General features: G+C 40.5%; 1 non-coding gene across 1 annotated transcript; it reads left to right on the forward strand.

Moving 5' to 3' along the window:
* The first annotated feature begins 690 nt into the window (after nucleotides 1-690).
* trnai-uau (transfer RNA isoleucine (anticodon UAU)) lies at nucleotides 691-784 on the forward strand. The gene is made up of 2 exons: nucleotides 691-728; nucleotides 749-784. It is a non-coding gene; the product is annotated as a tRNA-Ile (tRNA).
* Nucleotides 785-12748: the final 11964 nt, after the last annotated feature.

Below are 12748 nucleotides of genomic sequence, written 5' to 3' on the forward strand. Positions count from 1 at the left end.
GTCCCATTTGTTTCACCTATCCATAAGTCTCTGTAAGTCTGATCGGGCGTCACCTTCTATAGCGTCTTTCCCACTCGTTTAACATTAAAATCTAATAAGTCGGATACGACTTTACTTTAACAGCCCTCCGCTACCTAGGCGCCGTTCAGTCTTGCTTTATCTTCATTGTGCCCGACGAGTCTCTGAAATGGATTACCCGAAGTGACAATGGTTGAAATTCAAAGAAAGTACTTTAAAGGGGGTGCTTATTATGTGTCTTTTGAATATGATAGTTTAGAAGGACGACTTTTGCAGGTCCCAGTTTTACATATGCAGTATTCGTATGTCGGGGCTCATATCTAACTAATTTAGTGTACATACAGTACTTCTTTGTTACTTCAGCGCGCTGTGTAAATATATATCTGATTTGATGAAATTAGCGCACATCAAAAAGGAAAAAAGTATGAGTTAGGGTGCATATTTGAAAAAAGCAAGGATATTTAAAACGGTTAATCCTCACGATAACATGTTAGAGTCAATTATATCTGCATATTAGCAAGATATGACTGAGCCGACGCCCCGTCCTGCGTCTCATCCTGTCTCGAGTCCAGACTCCACCCTCCACGAGTTAGCGAGTTAACAAATGAATTGGGAAACAAAAGCGCTTTTGTTCCAGCATCGAGACTATTTGTTTCAAACCAAAAACTCGAAGCTCCAGTGGCGCAATCGGTTAGCGCGCGGTACTTATACAGCAGATACCTGCAGAGCGATGCCGAGGTTGTGAGTTCGAGCCTCACCTGGAGCACAAGTTTTAAAGTCTCCAATCGATCATAGTCGTCGTTATTAACCGGTTATATTCGCTGCTTGTGCTGCTGTTTAGATAAAACGATTTAACAGGTAGATACCATTATGTGCTCGCAGAAATATGAAGATATGAAAATGATAACTTTCGTTCTAGCATTAACGAAGAGTCACCAAGGGCTTCCGGTACAGTACGGCCACGCTCTTTTGGCCTGAGAATATCCTAAATAAATATAACAGCAGGGGGAACACGCACACACAAATCAGTTATGCTTGAAGCACAAGACTAGGCGTATCGATTACAGATTACTCCCAAATACTGAATTACTGAATACAATGATTAATTTTCGGACACTGAACAGTGTTTTTTTTACAGCTAAATGAATATGTTTGAGAAGCTGCCCATTCTCGAGAAGCTTGTTGCTGGGTAAGCTCACGCAGAACTCGGACATACTGGAACAATCAACTGGTCCAAATAATCCATCGCAGAAGATGTGCTTTCGATTCTCTGCCCCCGTAGCCTGTATGGAGGTCACACGTTCTTCTCCTATACAAGTATATTGCAGGATGCTCCGAATTGGTTAAACCAGTCATTTTCAACTGGGGTGCCACAGAAGCATATGTTAATTACTCAAGTTATTGATTTTTCGAGGTGGATCCTACTGGTACACAAAGACTGTGTTTGGAGTGTACTAAAATAATAAAAGAGAAAAACTCGACGAAATTCACTAACGCAGGAGCCAAAGGCACTCCCAATAGTCAGTCACCTACTCTCTTTAAAATACTGGCACCTTAATTGTGTTTGTTGTGTGGTTCCCCGTAGAACAACTGCTTGTCAAAGAACCATTTAAGTCCACAACTGGGAAGTGTTTTTTGATTATAAAGTTGGTTCTTTGGTTTTCGAAAAAGTTCGTAATATCAGGGCAAAACAGAAATCGTCAATGTGTATATGTAAGGATTGATAAATGTGGATGGATGGCTCAAATTGTAACTCGTGGTTTATGAATAAGTCGGGCGTTGTCTCTTTAAGAGACTTAATTCACCCAGTTGTATAAATTGGCCTAGGAAAGGTCACGAGCCAGGTGAGTGAGGATATCAGCGATAGCTGGGTGTTGTAGTAAGGAAGTGAAATCGATGTGCTTGGTGGGTTTTATTGTTAGGGAGGGGAGAGGATTTTAAGTGTTTTTGTATGTATGTATTTTTAAGAGTCAATGTATTCTTATCCCCCCCAACAAACCTAATTTTAGTCATTTGCCCTTTTTCGTGATCCCAAATCAATGCGCAAAACCTCCCCGTCCGAAACGAAGCTTGTCGATTTTGCTCATCGCACTGTTTGTTTTTTGATGCTGCGTATTTATTCGCCGGTAGGACTTTTTGATTCCACACAATTGCAGTTTTGAACTGCGACTGAAATTCAGCAGCACCTTAATCTCGTGGCAGTTCTCATGGTGCTGTGACGGACCTCTAAAGTCGTATCGCCATATTCCACATGTAACCGTAACCTGTTGCTACAAACATATTAAAAAATGTGATTTATCCATTAAAATACGGACAATTAATACAAAAGAGAACGTAAAGCTGATTGTGGCGAAACTGAAAATGAAGACAATGAAGTGTGTGTGAAAGACATCTGTTCCCTCAAAAGAAAAACGTTTGTATTAGGGCAGCATTTTGGGATTTACTTGGGTGTGGGGATAAAGAGAGTCCTACTCCAATGTGTTATGTGATTTTTTTTTTTTTTTTTTAATTAGTACCCTGTACATTTAAAAAAAAAGTAATTTAACTTTGAAACCTTACCATCTTGCACAAAAACATAGAGCATACTTTAGTGACTTAGTAGCTTAAGTGCTAAAATTATGATGACTTAAAGAAGCAGAGACTTAATGCTTTTACTATGGTACTACAAGCAAGGAGATGGGGGGGTCAAGTATTAAATTAAGACAAAATGTTGTAGACAACACTGTAATGACCTGATGGTAAGGAAGACTGCTGAAGAGACAAGTAATTAATAACTTTACTGTATGCCCTGCTAGATGCTAAATTGCTGTGTCTGGATGAACACTGAAGACGCCGCAAACGCTGATCTAATGGATGTCCGGCATAAGGCACAATCTGACAGTACAGTACCAAACACATAGTCACTTGAGAGAACCTGTGCTGAGGTTAAGTTTGTTCTTGGAAGTTCTTGGTTTATCCTGGAAACTTTTGTACAGATTGAGCTCAAACGTTGGTTAAAAGAGAGGATTTGTGCATAAAGGAAACCGTGAGGTAGAAAAACCCCATTGCTCTCTCCATTGAAAACTGTTGTGTGTTGGGAAATAAGCAATGAGTTACATACTGTACTAAACACAATTGTAAAAATGGTTGATTTATATAAAAATCAGGCTTCTTAAATCTTCTCTCTTTAGCAAGTTATGTAACAAATGTGGGGCAAAAAAAATGTCTGTCTCCAGACAGAAACACGTTGGTTATCTAGAGCCAACGTCTTGTCTCAGATGTTTGAAAGATCAGATTTGTGTGTTACCCTTGAAGCATGAATTTTGCATGTCACTTGCAGATGCTACTTGGATTGCAAAATTATCATCCTTAATATATTTGAACATTTAAGCAAGATCAATTGCAACATGCAAGGAAACTCTGAAAATATCTTCAACTGACAAAATCAAAGCTCGGAGAGAGAGAGAGAGAGAAAGCTTGAGGTTTCCCATCAAGCAAGTCAATGTGGATAATGTCGCCACATCAAATGAAGCGATTATGCCATTCATCTCTGGGAATCTTGAAGTACTGGAAAAAGTATTAAGTGCTATTTCTCTAAATGTATGCACTGGGGACCATACCTGGTTTAGGGACTCTTTTCTTCAGTATCAAGTCATTCTATGATAAGTCTCACAGAGGATGAAGAATTAACTGAACTTCAGAATTCTGGCAGTTTGAGAGGTGCTTTGTTTCAATTTCAATGACTTCTGGTAAGCAATGAAACATTCAAATCCTCGTATTGCAAAAAAGCTGTGATAATTCTGTTGCAGTTTTCTACATCTTACCTATATAACCTGTGATTTTCTGCGTTTGCAAGTATAAAAACCTAACAAGAGAAGCTACAAACAGTTGAAGAAATAAGAGTATTTGTCTACAGTATTCAACCTAGTCTTACAAAGATCAGTGAACCATGTCAAACCCAGATATCTCATTACACGATTACAATGATAAGCAGAATTTTGATTTTATAGTTGTGTAATTCATGCATATTTTGTAATAAGATTTACTGGTATAAAGAAATAAAATTTTTAACTGCAGTAACATTGGCTGTTGGTGATGTTTGGATGTGCCTCAAACAGAAAATTGACGAGGGGTGACATAAACTTAATGGCTTTATTGATCATTACAATATGGTAGAGAAATGCTCCCTTAAACCCTGTCAAGGTTTAGGGTGTGCCTGCACTGGAGACTCAAAGACCATTCATTGTAACAGAATCCATAGGTGCTTGAGTGTGCCTTACTTTGAAAAGACATCCCATCTACACACTGCTTTGCACTTGATGCCAGATTAGAGTGAAGCCCAGCTCCTCAAATCCCTGCAATAACAACCAATAACTGGGTGGATGGCACAATAAAGAACTCTGGGGTAGCCAGTGCAGTTGCTAATGTGAAGCTTAGTCCCTTTCTCTGTGCTGTTTCTATAGTCTAACACAGAAAACTTGCTTAAAATAGCGTCTCTGAATCATTCAGATATGAGCCAGTGTGTGTAAGTGAGTGTGTCTTTGGGTGGAGGTGCCTCCTGGTTTGATCCCTCACTGTGTTAAAAAAAAAAAATCACTCTAGCTTTTTACAGTAAATTACTCAAAGCACAGTTGCCAGCAAGTTCTGTAAAAACTAAATATAACAGAGGTATACTGTAATCATGTTATAGTACACCACTGTATAGTTCACTGTAAACACAAGTACAGGACCAGTACTTTACTGTAAAATAAATACTTAAAAACACTTCTAGTGTAAGAACATTTGCAGTAATTTATCAGCTTGTTTTTCACAAAAGTTCATATAATTAAGTGCCTGTTATTACTAATTATATAAATCTACAATAAACTCACTAATGTTTATAAATACAAAATATATTTTGATAAATCCTATTTGTAAATACTAAACAAAACATTCAAAGTTGTTTTATTTTCACTACATATGTAAAGTCATTAGTCTAGTCTGCTCTCTTTCAGACTTTAATACACATTCAACTGGTAAGCTTTTGTAAAAAGGATCTGTTTATGTTGTAGGATGTGCATCAGCATATTGAACACAACGACCACAAACCATCTTCTACAGTCACACCTAACCTGCATCACTTGGGAAAAAATACATTTACTATCTTTAACTTTCTTTCTCACTAACAAAACTTGTGGGGATCACCAGCAACCATTTTTGCACCTATAACTCAAATGTGCATGTCCATATGTAAATCACTTATTATGCAAATACCAAGAAAAATACACCAAAAATGTAGGAAAACCCATCAATTTTAAGTTGTATCAAATTAATACAGTTGTGCTTTGGGAAAACTATTAATTTTAGTGATAATAAAAAAAAATATCTTGAAACAAAAGTAAGCTTGTCTTTGAGATGATGAATATGTGCCAAGTTTCATGCCAGACTCATTCAGTTTAAAATGTTACACCTCCCAGGATGCATTGAAGTTTTTAAACATTCTTAGCTCTAAGTTATTTCCTAAAATGCATTTCAACTAGAGGTTATTTCAACATGAATGTGTTGTATCCTTTATTTTCCTCTTTTACACACCCAAAAGATGTCCTGTCCTTGATAGTCAACACTATGGCAATTCAAACAGTAGGCGCTTCTGCTTGCCTATACAAACAGTGGTGGTCTGAGCAAATCTCTATTTTATGTCACACATAATCCCATTGCAAAATATTTAAAAAACAAAATGTGATCTCTGTCTCTTTAATGAAGAAAATAAATAACAGAAAAAGCTTTAACTTTCAAATTTGAAAGTTTACCAATTTGAATGTTATGCCATGCATACATTTTCTAACTTCCTAAAATAAGGAAGTGCTTATTTTGCCACAAATAAAATGTACAGAAAACCAAATTAAAACACACAACCTTTGCTGTCATTGAAATATCGTTAATGGTATTTGTGCCCTTTTCTGTAAAGATGGCTGACTTTCAAGCTGATTAGACATCCTGCCATCCTCTTGAAGTTGTGTGCTGAATTGGAGCCCACATTACAGAGACCATTGCATAGAACTCACATATTTGCTGTTCCATTAAAGGTTTAGAACAATTGGGTTTAGAAAATGGATGGGTGGACAGATGGTTGAACAGCAGAATGTGAGTGAAATTCTAATGAAATTAAATTTTCTGTTGACTTAATCATCTAGATGCCTAGAGATGTTAAAATGCCAATACTACAAAAGTCTGCATTGGACTTACAGGTGGTCAAAAAGTTCCATAACGTTAAACCAATTTCCACAGCACTTTTTTGTAAATCCCAGCTTTTCCCTAAGAAATGGCTTAGACATGTTTCTGAGAGTAAGCAAGTTTTATACACGAGGCCTTAGGACTTTATTAATATTCAGAACTGGTATTGATTTTATTTTGGAGAAGTTTAGGTGGATTGGATTGGTGAGCTTTGTTGGTCTGAATAGCATGTTCTTGTCAAACTTTTCTAATGTTTTAATTTTTTTTTTGCCCCATATATCAGACTTGACCCAAAGATGATAATGGATATAGACACTGTGGAACCCTTGCACACATTTGACATTGTTTGTAAATTGTACAGCAAAGCACGGTGTTAAATCACCAATCACATCAGCTCTGTTCAAAGCAGACACAACATCTGACCAATCAGACACTAATGTCAGTGTGTATGCTGGCAAGATAGTTTGCGATTGGCCCACTCTGAACCTTTTGCTAGACTGCTTCAAGTAAAAAATACTGCCCTCAAAAAGCTTAAGAGTTTCTAACCAAGATAATTAAACTCATAGCATCACATAACATGACATTCTCCAGCTCAGTGAATGCTTTTGTAATTACATATTGCTGACTGGTTTTGATATAAAATTTTGCAGTTTGCACCCTTTGAGGGGGGCTACTTCCTTTTTTTCTGTCATTGATTGGTAACACATTGACTATAGCATACTAAGAATGCAGTCTGGATGATGTGAGTGGCTGAGCAGGATCTGTTTCTAGTTCTGTGGAGCTATTGTATGTGTGACCACTGTTAACATGAGGGGCAGAGGTGGAGCTTGGGCCTAGTAGCACATGGCAGCAGAATTTGAAAATTTACATGTAAAAAAATGTTAAGCCTCCCAACAGAGCTCTACTCCACCACCAGTCCCAGAGTTCATTCAGAAAGAATCAGGTCATCCTTAAAGAAGGGTAACTAAGGCAATGTGGCGTTGAAAATTAAACTAACATGCTCATCACTGGAAAGAAAACTCTTAATACACTGAGAACAATCCAAAAATGCTAAGAGAATCTTGTAGATTTTACAGAGACTCGGATCAGATAGCCATCAACTCCAGTTCGCTGGAGCTCAGTGTACTACCTCACTTCTCTAACATTTATCATATTGTCATATGAATAAAAGTAAAGGAAAAAAAATAATGCATTCAGTACGTGGCAGTTAACATCTATAGAAGCTCACAGTCCCTCAGGTTTATCTTTAATTTATGGTAGGCTATACCTAGCAGGACACTAACATATTAGCAAAACCTGGACTTAGCCTGTGGTATTGTATGCAGTAAAAGTCCTATTAAAATCCATTGGTATTTCACAAATCTGTTACCATCTACTCATGGCTATTTACTGTATGGAGCCTGTTATGGATCAATATAAATAAAGGTTCTTTCTGGAACTTTCATATGGTTGAGGTTCTTTTGGTTCCCCTATGGCACCACTCTGAAGAACTACTCTCCCAACTTTATGTTTATAAGTACAGTTGAGAAGCTTTTCTCTCTCTCCCTAGCCCTTGGGTGAAAAATGTCTTTAAAAATCCATTTCCTATACTCTGATTTGGAATTTTTTCTTTGAGAACATGTCCCTGATGAACAATGGCAGAGGTTCCACCAAGACATTGCTTATATGGAGAGACATTATAGTGGAAAGTGGAGTGAGTTTATGTTAGCAGAAATCTGTTGGTTATTCCACTGTGAAACACCTTCAGAAGATTGTAAGAGGACTAAACTACCAATTGACTACTTTATGTAATTAATAATTGTATTTAAAACAAGTATATGTGTAATTTATAATTTTCAACTCTAAATAATTAATTTAAACATTTATTAGATAGATAGATAGATAGATAGATAGATAGATAGATAGATAGATAGATAGATAGATAGATAGATAGATAGATAGATAGATAGATAGATAGATAGATACTTTATTAATCCCAAGGGGAAATTCACATGTATAATGTTAATGTTTACTCCCCCAGGTGGAATTGAAGAGTCACATAGTTTGGGGGAGGAATGATCTGTCCAGCTCTGTGCCTACAATAGAGTCTGCCTTCCTCACCAGTTTGTCCAGGCATGAGGCGTCCTTCTTCTTTATGCTGCCTCCCCAGCACACCACCGCGTAGAAGAGGGCACTCGCCACAACTGTCTGATAGAACATCTGCAGCATCTTATTGCAGATGTTGAAGGACGCCAGCCTTCTAAGGAAGTATAGTCGGCTCTGTCCTCTCTTGCACAGAGCATCAGTATTGGCAGTCCAGTCCAATTTATCATCCAGCTGCACTCCCATTTATAGCTATTTATAGGTCTGCACCCTCTGCACACAGTCATCTCTGATAATCACTGGGTCCAGGAGGGGCATGGGCCTACTAAAATCCACCACCAGCTCCTTGGTTTTGCTGGTGTTCAGGTGTAAGTGGTTTGAGTCGCACCATTTAACAAGTAGTTAAACATTTAACAAGTAATTAGTTTCCTATACTCCTCCTCCTGCCCACTCCTGATGCAGCCCACGATAGCAGTGTCATCAGCAAACTTTTGCATGTGGCAGGACTCCGAGTTGTATTGGAAGTCCAATGTATATAGGCTGAACAGGACCGGAGAAAGTACAGTCCCCTGCGGCGCTCCTGTGTTGCTGATCACAATGTCACCCCTGCAGTTCCCGAGACACACATACTGAGGTCTGTCTGTAAGACAGTTCACAATCCATGCCACCAGGTATGAATCTACTCCCATCTCTGTCAGCTTGTCCCTAAGGAGCAGAGGTTGGATGGTGTTGAAGGCACTAGAGAAGTCCAGAAACATAATTCTTACTGCACCACTGCCTCTGTCCAAGTGGGAGAGGGATCAGTGTAACATATAGATGATGGCAACTTCCGCTCCCACCTTCTCCTGGTATGCAAACTGCAGAGGGTCGAGGGCGTGGTGGACCTGTGGCCTCAGGTGGTGAAGCAGCAGCTGCTCCATGGTTTTCATCACATGCGACGTCAGAGCAACAGGCCAGAAGTCATTCAGCTCACTAGAACGTGATACCTTTGGGACTGGGGTGATGCAAGATGTTTTCCAAAGCCTGGGGACTCTCCCCTGTTCCATGCTCAGGTTGAAGATGCGCTGTAGAGGACTCCCCAGCTCCAGCGCACAGGCCTTCAGCAGTCGGGGTGATACTCCATCTAGACCTGCTGCTTTGCTGGCACGAAGTCTCCTCAGCTCTCTGTTTATCTGGGCTGCTGTAATTGTGGCTGGGGGGAAACTCTCTCCTATGCTGGTATCAGCAGGTCAAACCTGTTAAAGAAGTTGTTCATCTGGTTTGCTCTCTCCACGTCTTTCTCGATGGTGGCACCCCGCTTCGAGCTGCAGCCAGTGATGATCTTCATCCCGTCCCACACTTCCTTCATGCTGTTGTTCTGCAACTTCTGCTCCAGCTTTCTCCTGTACTGCTCTTTCACCGTCCTGAGCTGGACTTGGAGTTCCTTCTGCACGCACTTGAGCTCATGCTGATCAACTCCTTTAAAAGCCCTTTTCTTCTGGTTCAAAAGGCCATTGATGTCACTTGTAATCCATGGCTTGTTGTTAGCATAGCAGCATACTGTTCTTACTGGAACTACAATGTCCATACAGAAGTTGATGTAGTTAGTAGTGCAGTCAACAACCTCCTCAATGTTCTTACTATGTTATCCCTGCAGGATATCCCAGTCCGTAGTTCCAAAGCAGTCTCTCAGAGCTTGCTCTGCCTCAAGGATATCGCGTATTAGTCGAGGTATAGCTGCGATTCTTGAGAGACGACCTACCAAGAATTATCATAGAGATTCGGGTTCGAATCCCGCTCATGGCAAATTGCTGAATGGAAGAATATATCTCTAAAATATGTATTTTTTTTTAAATTTCTCTTCGAGGAACGGTGCTTTGAATACTATTTTTCAGATTTAGTTGTTTATTTTTATTTTTTGATTTAACAAAAACTGTTTAATGAATGATTGATTTGTTAAGGAACACATGGACAACAAGCATAGTTAAAATCATAATTAAACAAACTGCCTGCAAATTCGATTGAATCATAATTATAACAAATAATAACGCATTTCACTTACTTATATATCACCTTTACCATGGTCTCAGACGGCAGCAAAGATAATCAAGAGGGGTACAATAAAAATGAAAGCACAATAAGAATGAATAAATAATAGTTCACAGCCATGTGTTTGTATGTATTTATAAAATTTGGGAAGTAATATATTCTAGTTGATGCTGACATTTAATTAATTTGAAGTAGGTAAAAATAAATACTTGGAAATATTGCGAAGGGAAATATGTATATATTTATAGTAAACAGCACACACACCATTTAGCTAATTATATATATCTTCTTCTTCTTCATTCGGCTGCTCCCGTTAGGGGATGCCACAGCGGACCATCTTTTACATATATCCTGGCCAAATCAGGCATCAGAATAGCACACAAACCCACAAACAATCTGCGCACTGTGCTTTTCAACGCAAAAAAAAACAAGAAATCGACAGCAGAAACACGAAACGAAGTTTATAGCATTCCATGCAGTTTTTGCCCAGTGGTATACATAGGACAAACATCAAAAAGGAATGCAACTCGCATACAGGAACATCGCAACGCCGTCAGAAGGAAGGACTCACGATCACAGATCTATACGCATACAAAATAAACCGGACATACATTTAACTGGGACAATGTACAAGTAAGATTTAAGGGCAGTACTAAAAGTGCCAGAGAACTGGCTAAATCTTGACTATCAGACAAAAACGCCATTAACAAACATTTGGACATAAACCCAGCATATGCAAACTTAAGTAGAACATGTTCATAATAAATAAAACGTTACGACCTGTAACCCATATATATGCTGTTCTACAGCACGATTAGAATCGGTTGAGTATTAAAGGTGTAGGTCTATTTTATAAGCATATTTTATAACATCAATGTTAATATCGAGTATAACTATAATTATTATTATTCTGTATTACCATTCATATGAATGATTTGTGAAATTAATGTTAAGTATCCATCCATCCATCCTCTTCTGCTTATCCGAGGTCGGGTCGCGGGGCAGCAACTTGAGCAGAGATACCCAGACTTCCCTCTTCCCGACCACTTCTTCTAGCTCTTCTGGGAGAATCCCGAGGCGTTCCCAGGCCAGCCGGGAGACAAAGTTCCTCCAGCGTGTCCTGGGTCTTCCCCGAGGCCTCCTCCCGGTTGGACGTGCCCGGAACACCTCACCAGGGAGGCGTCCAGGAGGCATCCTGATCAGATGCCCAAGCCACCTCATCTGACTCCTCTCGATGCAGAGGAGCAGCGGCTCTACTCTGAGCCCCTCCCAGATGACTGAGCTTCTCACCCTATCTTTAAGGGAGAGCCCAGACACCCTGCAGAGGAAACTCATTTCAGCTGCTTGTATTCGCGATCTCGTTCTTTCGGTCACTACCCATAGCTCATGACCATAGTTGAGGGTAGGAACATAGATCGACTGGTAAATTGAGAGCTTTGCCTTATGGCTCAGCTCCTTTTTAACTACGACAGACCGATGCAGAGCCCGCATCACTGCGGATGCTGCACCGATCCGCCTGTCGATCTCACGCTCTATTCTTCCTTCACTCGTGAACAAGACCCCGAGATACTTGAACTCCTCCACTTGAGGCAGGATCTCACTCCCAACCCTGAGAGGGCACTCCACCCTTTTCCGGCTGAGGACCATGGTCTCGGATTTGGAGGTGCTGATTCCCATCCCAGCCACTTTACACTCAGCTGCGAACCAATCCAGAGAGAGATGAAGATCACGGCCTGATGAAGCAAACAGGACAACTTCATCTGCAAAAAGCAGTGACCCAATCCTGAGTCCACCAAACTGGACCCCCTCAACACCCTGGCTGCGCCTAGAAATTCTGTCCATAAAAGTTATGAACAGAATAGGTGACAAAGAGCAGCCCTGGCGGAGTCCAACTCTCACTGGAAATGGGTTCGACTTACTGCCGGCAATGCGGACCAAGCTCTGACACTGGTTGTACAGGGACCGAACAGCCCTTATCAGGGGGTCCGGTACCCCATACTCCCGGAGCACCCCCCACAGGATTTCCTGAGGGACACGGTCGAACGCCTTTTCCAAGTCCACAAAACACATGTAGACTGGTTGGGCGAACTCCCATGCACCCTCCAGGACCCTGCTAAGGGTGTAGAGCCGGTCCACTGTTCCGCGACCAGGATGAAAACCACACTGTTCCTCCTGAATCCGAGGTTCAACTATCCGACGGACCCTCCTCTCCAGGACCCCCGAATAGACTTTTCCAAGGAGGCTGGGGAGTGTGATCCCTCTGTAGTTGGAACACACCCTCCGGTCCCCCTTCTTAAAGAGCGGGACCACCACCCCTGTCTGCCAATCCAGAGGCACTGTCCCTGATGTCCATGCGATGTCGCAGAGACGTGTCAACCAAGACAGCCCTACAACATCCAGAGCCTTGAGGAACTCTGGGCATATCTCA

Source organism: Erpetoichthys calabaricus, chromosome 3 (assembly GCF_900747795.2).
Source record: "Erpetoichthys calabaricus chromosome 3, fErpCal1.3, whole genome shotgun sequence".
NCBI classification, from domain to species: domain Eukaryota; kingdom Metazoa; phylum Chordata; class Cladistia; order Polypteriformes; family Polypteridae; genus Erpetoichthys; species Erpetoichthys calabaricus.